The following is a 10,085-nucleotide window of genomic DNA, read 5'->3' as shown; positions in this document are numbered from 1 at the left end:
GACATTTTTTAAACTTCCACTACTTCCAGATAATTTGTTTTTGGTCGTTAATTAGAACTATAAATGTGGATTAAGAATAAAAATTCACCAAATTTAGAAACGATTAGAAAAAAGTAAATTTATAGGTTTTAAAAAGTCAATGTAAGAGAATGACAATATATTGGTAATTCCGTTGCCCTTTGAGAAGGCGTAATAATAGATCTAGCTATTTCACATGCAGCATTTTTTTTAAGTTGTGACTCATAACTATGGCTGGCCTACAACGAGCATTTCTGATTTATTATTAGGCTGTTATTTGTTCCTTTTTTTAATTTTGAATTTAAAAAAAGTAAGGAAACGGCTAATCGAACTTATGTTGAGTTACATAGACATATCGAACTTATGTTGAGTTACATAGACCTAGCAAAGCCAACATCGACTCGACGAAGGCACCTAAAGTAATTGTAACTCCTAGACCTGGCGAGAAACAAGAGGAGTGGCTTAGAATAAGTTCCTTCAGAAATGTAGGTTATTTTGTCTGTCCGAAAACCCTACATGACGGAGAAACAGAAGCAGAGTGAGGGAGAGACTAGGATATAGAGAAAGACAGAGAAGCACAGAAAGAAACAAAAAAAAAAAAAAAAGGGAGAGTGGGAGAAACGGAAAAAGGGTAAGACAAAAGAAGGCACACTATAGAGACACAGAGAGAGAGAGAGGGTGAGACAAAGGAAGGCACACTATAGAGACACAGAGAGAGAGAGAGAGAGAGGGTGAGACAAGGGAAGGCACACTATAGAGACACAGAGAGAGAGAGAGAGGGTGAGACAAAGGAAGGCACACTATAGAGACACAGAGAGAGAGAGAGAGGGTGAGACAAGGGAAGGCACACTATAGAGACAGAGAGAGAGAGAGAGAGGGTGAGACAAGGGAAGGCACACTATAGAGACACAGAGAGAGAGAGAGGGTGAGACAAAGGAAGGCACACTATAGAGACACAGAGAGAGAGTGAGGGTGAGACAAAGGAAGGCACACTATAGAGACACAGAGAGAGAGAGAGAGAGGGTGAGACAAGGGAAGGCACACTATAGAGACACAGAGAGAGAGAGAGAGAGAGGGTGAGACAGGGGAAGGCACACTATAGAGACACAGAGAGAGAGGGTAAGACAAAGGAAGGCACACTATAGAGACACAGAGAGAGAGAGAGAGAGAGGGTGAGACAAAGGAAGGCACACTATAGAGACAGAGAGAGAGAGAGAGAGGGTGAGACAAAGGAAGGCACACTATAGAGACACAGAGAGAGAGAGAGAGAGAGAGGGTGAGACAAAGGAAGGCACACTATAGAGACACAGAGAGAGAGGGTAAGACATAGGAAGGCACACTATAGAGACACAGAGAGAGAGAGAGAGAGAGAGGGTGAGACAAAGGAAGGCACACTATAGAGACACAGAGAGAGAGAGAGAGGGTGAGACAAAGGAAGGCACACTATAGAGACAGAGAGAGAGAGAGAGGGTGAGACAAAGGAAGGCACACTATAGAGACAGAGAGAGAGAGAGAGAGAGGGTGAGACAAAGGAAGGCACACTATAGAGACAGAGAGAGAGAGAGAGAGAGAGGGTGAGACAGAGGAAGGCACACTATAGAGACAGAGAGAGAGAGAGAGAGGGTGAGACAAAGGAAGGCACACTATAGAGACAGAAAGAGAGAGAGAGAGGGTGAGACAAAGGAAGGCACACTATAGAGACAGAGAGAGAGAGAGAGAGAGGGTGAGACAAAGGAAGGCACACTATAGAGACACAGAGAGAGAGAGAGAGAGAGAGAGAGAGGGTGAGACAGAGGAAGGCACAGCAGAGACACAGAGAGAGAGAGGGTGAGACAGAGGAAGGCACAGCAGAGACACAGAGAGAGAGGGTGAGACAGAGGAAGGCACACTATAGAGACACAGAGAGAGAGAGAGAGGGTGAGACAGAGGAAGGCACACTATAGAGACACAGAGAGAGAGAGAGAGAGAGGGTGAGACAGAGGAAGGCACAGCAGAGACACACAGAGAGAGAGAGAGGGTGAGACAGAGGAAGGCACACTATAGAGACACAGAGAGAGAGGGTGAGACAGAGGAAGGCACACTATAGAGACACAGAGAGAGAGAGAGAGAGAGGGTGAGACAGAGGAAGGCACACTATAGAGACACAGAGAGAGAGAGAGAGAGAGGGTGAGACAAAGGAAGGCACACTATAGAGACACAGAGAGAGAGTGAGGGTGAGACAAAGGAAGGCACACTATAGAGACACAGAGAGAGAGAGAGAGAGAGGGTGAGACAAGGGAAGGCACACTATAGAGACACAGAGAGAGAGAGAGAGGGTTAGACAAAGGAAGGCACACTATAGAGACACAGAGAGAGAGAGAGAGGGTGAGACAAGGGAAGGCACACTATAGAGACAGAGAGAGAGAGAGAGAGGGTGAGACAAGGGAAGGCACACTATAGAGACACAGAGAGAGAGAGAGGGTGAGACAAATGAAGGCACACTATAGAGACACAGAGAGAGAGTGAGGGTGAGACAAAGGAAGGCACACTATAGAGACACAGAGAGAGAGAGAGAGAGGGTGAGACAAGGGAAGGCACACTATAGAGACACAGAGAGAGAGAGAGAGAGAGGGTGAGACAGAGGAAGGCACACTATAGAGACACAGAGAGAGAGGGTAAGACAAAGGAAGGCACACTATAGAGACACAGAGAGAGAGAGAGAGAGGGTGAGACAAAGGAAGGCACACTATAGAGACAGAAAGAGAGAGAGAGGGTGAGACAAAGGAAGGCACACTATAGAGACACAGAGAGAGAGAGAGAGAGGGTGAGACAGAGGAAGGCACACTATAGAGACACAGAGAGAGAGAGAGAGAGAGGGTGAGACAAAGGAAGGCACACTATAGAGACACAGAGAGAGAGTGAGAGAGAGAGAGAGAGGGTGAGACAGAGGAAGGCACAGCAGAGACACAGAGAGAGAGAGGGTGAGACAGAGGAAGGCAGAGCAGAGACACAGAGAGAGAGGGTGAGACAGAGGAAGGCACACTATAGAGACACAGAGAGAGAGAGAGAGGGTGAGACAGAGGAAGGCACACTATAGAGACAGAGAGAGAGAGAGAGGGTGAGACAAAGGAAGGCACACTATAGAGACAGAGAGAGAAAGAGAGAGAGAGAGTGTGAGACAAAGGAAGGCACACTATAGAGACACAGAGAGAGAGAGAGAGAGAGAGAGGGTGAGACAAAGGAAGGCACACTATAGAGACAGAGAGAGAGGGTGAGACAAAGGAAGGCACACTATAGAGACACAGAGATAGAGAGAGAGAGGGTGAGACAAAGGAAGGCACACTATAGAGACAGAGAGAGAGAGAGAGAGAGAGGGTGAGACAAAGGAAGGCACACTATAGAGACAGAGAGAGAGAGAGAGAGGGTGAGACAAAGGAAGGCACACTATAGAGACACAGAGAGAGAGAGGGTGAGACAAGGGAAGGCACACTATAGAGACACACAGAGAGAGAGAGAGGGTGAGACAAAGGAAGGCACACTATAGAGACACAGAGAGAGAGAGAGAGGGTGAGACAAGGGAAGGCACACTATAGAGACAGAGAGAGAGAGAGAGAGGGTGAGACAAGGGAAGGCACACTATAGAGACACAGAGAGAGAGAGAGGGTGAGACAAAGGAAGGCACACTATAGAGACACAGAGAGAGAGTGAGGGTGAGACAAAGGAAGGCACACTATAGAGACACAGAGAGAGAGAGAGAGGGTGAGACAAGGGAAGGCACACTATAGAGACAGAGAGAGAGAGAGAGAGAGAGGGTGAGACAGAGGAAGGCACACTATAGAGACACAGAGAGAGAGGGTAAGACAAAGGAAGGCACACTATAGAGACACAGAGAGAGAGAGAGGGTGAGACAAAGGAAGGCACACTATAGAGACACAGAGAGAGAGAGAGAGAGGGTGAGACAAGGGAAGGCACACTATAGAGACACAGAGAGAGAGAGAGAGGGTGAGACAAAGGAAGGCACACTATAGAGACACAGAGAGAGAGAGAGGGTGAGACAAGGGAAGGCACACTATAGAGACAGAGAGAGAGAGAGAGAGGGTGAGACAAGGGAAGGCACACTATAGAGACACAGAGAGAGAGAGAGGGTGAGACAAAGGAAGGCACACTATAGAGACACAGAGAGAGAGTGAGGGTGAGACAAAGGAAGGCACACTATAGAGACACAGAGAGAGAGAGAGAGAGGGTGAGACAAGGGAAGGCACACTATAGAGACACAGAGAGAGAGAGAGAGAGAGAGAGGGTGAGACAGGGGAAGGCACACTATAGAGACACAGAGAGAGAGGGTAAGACAAAGGAAGGCACACTATAGAGACACAGAGAGAGAGAGAGAGAGAGGGTGAGACAAAGGAAGGCACACTATAGAGACAGAGAGAGAGAGAGAGAGGGTGAGACAAAGGAAGGCACACTATAGAGACACAGAGAGAGAGAGAGAGAGAGAGGGTGAGACAAAGGAAGGCACACTATAGAGACACAGAGAGAGAGGGTAAGACATACGAAGGCACACTATAGAGACACAGAGAGAGAGAGAGAGAGAGAGAGAGAGGGTGAGACAAAGGAAGGCACACTATAGAGACACAGAGAGAGAGAGAGAGGGTGAGACAAAGGAAGGCACACTATAGAGACAGAGAGAGAGAGAGAGGGTGAGACAAAGGAAGGCACACTATAGAGACAGAGAGAGAGAGAGAGGGTGAGACAAAGGAAGGCACACTATAGAGACACAGAGAGAGAGAGAGAGAGAGAGAGGGTGAGACAAAGGAAGGCACACTATAGAGACAGAGAGAGAGAGAGAGAGAGGGTGAGACAAAGGAAGGCACACTATAGAGACACACACAGAGAGAGAGAGAGAGAGAGAGGGTGAGACAAAGGAAGGCACACTATAGAGACAGAGAGAGAGAGAGAGAGAGAGGGTGAGACAGAGGAAGGCACACTATAGAGACAGAGAGAGAGAGAGAGAGAGGGTGAGACAAAGGAAGGCACACTATAGAGACAGAAAGAGAGAGAGAGAGGGTGAGACAAAGGAAGGCACACTATAGAGACAGAGAGAGAGAGAGAGAGGGTGAGACAAAGGAAGGCACACTATAGAGACACAGAGAGAGAGAGAGAGAGAGAGAGGGTGAGACAGAGGAAGGCACAGCAGAGACACAGAGAGAGAGAGGGTGAGACAGAGGAAGGCACAGCAGAGACACAGAGAGAGAGGGTGAGACAGAGGAAGGCACACTATAGAGACACAGAGAGAGAGAGAGAGGGTGAGACAGAGGAAGGCACACTATAGAGACACAGAGAGAGAGAGAGAGAGGGTGAGACAGAGGAAGGCACAGCAGAGACACAGAGAGAGAGAGAGAGGGTGAGACAGAGGAAGGCACACTATAGAGACACAGAGAGAGAGGGTGAGACAGAGGAAGGCACACTATAGAGACACAGAGAGAGAGAGAGAGAGGGTGAGACAGAGGAAGGCACACTATAGAGACACAGAGAGAGAGAGAGAGAGAGGGTGAGACAAAGGAAGGCACACTATAGAGACACAGAGAGAGAGTGAGGGTGAGACAAAGGAAGGCACACTATAGAGACACAGAGAGAGAGAGAGAGAGGGTGAGACAAGGGAAGGCACACTATAGAGACACACAGAGAGAGAGAGAGGGTTAGACAAAGGAAGGCACACTATAGAGACACAGAGAGAGAGAGAGAGGGTGAGACAAGGGAAGGCACACTATAGAGACAGAGAGAGAGAGAGAGAGGGTGAGACAAGGGAAGGCACACTATAGAGACACAGAGAGAGAGAGAGGGTGAGACAAATGAAGGCACACTATAGAGACACAGAGAGAGAGTGAGGGTGAGACAAAGGAAGGCACACTATAGAGACACAGAGAGAGAGAGAGAGAGAGGGTGAGACAAGGGAAGGCACACTATAGAGACACAGAGAGAGAGAGAGAGAGAGAGAGGGTGAGACAGAGGAAGGCACACTATAGAGACACAGAGAGAGAGGGTAAGACAAAGGAAGGCACACTATAGAGACACAGAGAGAGAGAGAGAGAGAGGGTGAGACAAAGGAAGGCACACTATAGAGACAGAAAGAGAGAGAGAGAGGGTGAGACAAAGGAAGGCACACTATAGAGACACAGAGAGAGAGAGAGAGAGGGTGAGACAAGAGAAGGCACACTATAGAGACACAGAGAGAGAGAGAGAGAGAGGGTGAGACAGGGGAAGGCACACTATAGAGACACAGAGAGAGAGGGTAAGACAAAGGAAGGCACACTATAGAGACACAGAGAGAGAGAGAGAGAGAGGGTGAGACAAAGGAAGGCACACTATAGAGACAGAGAGAGAGAGAGAGAGGGTGAGACAAAGGAAGGCACACTATAGAGACACAGAGAGAGAGAGAGAGAGAGAGGGTGAGACAAAGGAAGGCACACTATAGAGACACAGAGAGAGAGGGTAAGACATAGGAAGGCACACTATAGAGACACAGAGAGAGAGAGAGAGAGAGAGAGAGGGTGAGACAAAGGAAGGCACACTATAGAGACACAGAGAGAGAGAGAGAGGGTGAGACAAAGGAAGGCACACTATAGAGACAGAGAGAGAGAGAGAGGGTGAGACAAAGGAAGGCACACTATAGAGACAGAGAGAGAGAGAGAGAGAGGGTGAGACAAAGGAAGGCACACTATAGAGACACAGAGAGAGAGAGAGAGGGTGAGACAAAGGAAGGCACACTATAGAGACAGAGAGAGAGAGAGAGAGGGTGAGACAAAGGAAGGCACACTATAGAGTCAGAGAGAGAGAGAGAGAGAGAGAGGGTGAGACAAAGGAAGGCACACTATAGAGACACAGAGAGAGAGAGAGAGAGAGAGAGAGAGAGAGGGTGAGACAAAGGAAGGCACACTATAGAGACAGAGAGAGAGAGAGAGAGAGAGAGAGGGTGAGACAAAGGAAGGCACACTATAGAGACAGAGAGAGAGAGAGAGAGAGGGTGAGACAGAGGAAGACACACTATAGAGACAGAGAGAGAGAGAGAGGGTGAGACAAAGGAAGGCACACTATAGAGACAGAGAGAGAGAGAGAGAGGGTGAGACAAAGGAAGGCACACTATAGAGACAGAGAGAGAGAGAGAGAGAGAGGGTGAGACAAAGGAAGGCACACTAAAGAGACACAGAGAGAGAGAGAGAGGGTGAGACAGAGGAAGGCACAGCAGAGACACAGAGAGAGAGAGGGTGAGACAGAGGAAGGCACAGCAGAGACACAGAGAGAGAGGGTGAGACAGAGGAAGGCACACTATAGAGACACAGAGAGAGAGAGAGAGGGTGAGACAGAGGAAGGCACACTATAGAGACACAGAGAGAGAGAGAGAGAGAGGGTGAGACAGAGGAAGGCACACTATAGAGACAGAGAGAGAGAGAGTGAGACAGAGGAAGGCACAGCAGAGACACAGAGAGAGAGAGAGAGGGTGAGACAGAGGAAGGCACACTATAGAGACACATAGAGAGAGGGTGAGACAGAGGAAGGCACACTATAGAGACAGAGAGAGAGAGAGAGAGAGAGGGTGAGACAGAGGAAGGCACACTATAGAGACACAGAGAGAGAGAGAGAGAGAGGGTGAGACAAAGGAAGGCACACTATAGAGACACAGAGAGAGAGTGAGGGTGAGACAAAGGAAGGCACACTATAGAGACACAGAGAGAGAGAGAGAGAGAGAGAGAGAGAGGGTGAGACAAAGGAAGGCACACTATAGAGACAGAGAGAGAGAGAGAGAGAGAGAGAGGGTAAGACAAAGGAAGGCACACTATAGAGACACAGAGAGAGAGGGTAAGACAAAGGAAGGCACACTATAGAGACACAGAGAGAGAGAGAGAGAGAGAGGGTGAGACAAAGGAAGGCACACTATAGAGACAGAGAGAGAGAGAGAGAGGGTGAGACAAAGGAAGGCACACTATAGAGACACAGAGAGAGAGAGAGAGGGTGAGACAGAGGAAGGCACAGCAGAGACACAGAGAGAGAGAGAGGGTGAGACAGAGGAAGGCACAGCAGAGACACAGAGAGAGAGGGTGAGACAGAGGAAGGCACACTATAGAGACACAGAGAGAGAGAGAGAGAGGGTGAGACAGAGGAAGGCACACTATAGAGACACAGAGAGAGAGAGAGAGAGGGTGAGACAGAGGAAGGCACACTATAGAGACAGAGAGAGAGAGAGAGAGAGAGAGGGTGAGACAGAGGAAGGCACAGCAGAGACACAGAGAGAGAGAGAGAGGGTGAGACAGAGGAAGGCACACTATAGAGACACAGAGAGAGAGGGTGAGACAGAGGAAGGCACACTATAGAGACACAGAGAGAGAGAGAGAGAGAGGGTGAGACAGAGGAAGGCACACTATAGAGACAGAGAGAGAGAGAGAGGGTGAGACAGAGGAAGGCACAGCAGAGACACAGAGAGAGAGAGAGGGTGAGACAGAGGAAGGCACACTATAGAGACACAGAGAGAGAGAGAGGGTGAGACAGAGGAAGGCACACTATAGAGACACAGAGAGAGAGAGAGAGAGAGAGGGTGAGACAGAGGAAGTCACACTATAGAGACACAGAGAGAGAGAGAGAGAGAGGGTGAGACAGAGGAAGGCACACTATAGAGACACAGAGAGAGAGAGAGAGAGGGGGTGAGACAAAGGAAGGCACACTATAGAGACACAGAGAGAGAGAGAGAGGGTGAGACAGAGGAAGGCACACTATAGAGACACAGAGAGAGAGAGGGTGAGACAGAGGAAGGCACACTATAGAGACACAGAGAGAGAGAGAGAGAGAGAGGGTGAGACAGAGGAAGGCACAGCAGAGACACAGAGAGAGAGAGAGGGTGAGACAGAGGAAGGCACAGCAGAGACATAGAGAGAGAGAGGGTGAGACAGAGGAAGGCACAGCAGAGACACAGAGAGAGAGAGAGAGGGTGAGACAGAGGAAGGCACAAAATAGAGACACAGAGAGAGAGGGTGAGACAGAGGAAGGCACAAAATAGAGACACAGAGAGAGAGGGTGAGACAGAGGAAGGCACAAAATAAAGACACAGAGAGAGAGAGGGGGTGAGACAGAGGAAGGCACACTATAGAGACACAGAGAGAGAGAGAGAGAGGGTGAGACAGAGGAAGGCACACTATAGAGACACAGAGAGAGAGAGGGTGAGACAGAGGAAGGCACACTATAGAGACACAGAGAGAGAGAGGGTGAGACAGAGGAAGGCACACTATAGAGACACAGAGAGAGAGAGAAAGAGAGAGGGTGAGACAGAGGAAGGCACAGCAGAGACACAGAGAGAGAGAGAGGGTGAGACAGAGGAAGGCACAGCAGAGACACAGAGAGAGAGAGGGTGAGACAGAGGAAGGCACAAAATAGAGACACAAAGAGAGAGGTTGAGACAGAGGAAGGCACAAAATAGAGACACAGAGAGAGAGGGTGAGACAGAGGAAGGCACAAAATAGAGACACAGAGAGAGAGGGTGAGACAGAGGAAGGCACAAAATAGAGACACAGAGAGAGAGAGGGGGTGAGACAGAGGAAGGCACACTATAGAGACACAGAGAGAGAGAGAGATAGAGGGTGAGACAGAGGAAGGCACACTATAGAGACACAGAGAGAGAGAGGGTGAGACAGAGGAAGGCACAACAGAGACACAGAGAGAGAGAGGGTGAGACAGAGGAAGGCACAATATAGAGACACAGAGAGAGAGGGTGAGACAGAGGAAGGCACAACAGAGACACAGAGAGAGAGGGTGAGACAGAGGAAGGCACAATATAGAGACACAGAGAGAGAGGGTGAGACATAGGAAGGCACAATATAGAGACAGAAAGAGAGAGAGGGTGAGACAGAGGAAGGCACAATATAGAGGCGAATAGAGAAGAGATGTTAAGTTAGGAAACCAGACTTTTGATAGCAATTTTCAGAACTAAATATGATGTGCCATAGAAGAAAAAAAAAAATAAAGTGAAAAAACAACTTGTTTAGATATTAGAAAAGAAGCACATATATTATAGAATTAAGCATCTTTGTATCATGCCTGGA

The sequence above is a fragment of the Biomphalaria glabrata genome, chromosome 6, assembly GCF_947242115.1.
Source record: "Biomphalaria glabrata chromosome 6, xgBioGlab47.1, whole genome shotgun sequence".
Taxonomy (NCBI): domain Eukaryota; kingdom Metazoa; phylum Mollusca; class Gastropoda; family Planorbidae; genus Biomphalaria; species Biomphalaria glabrata.
The sequence above is the reverse complement of the archived record's forward strand: the minus strand, read 5'-3'. Positions refer to the sequence as shown.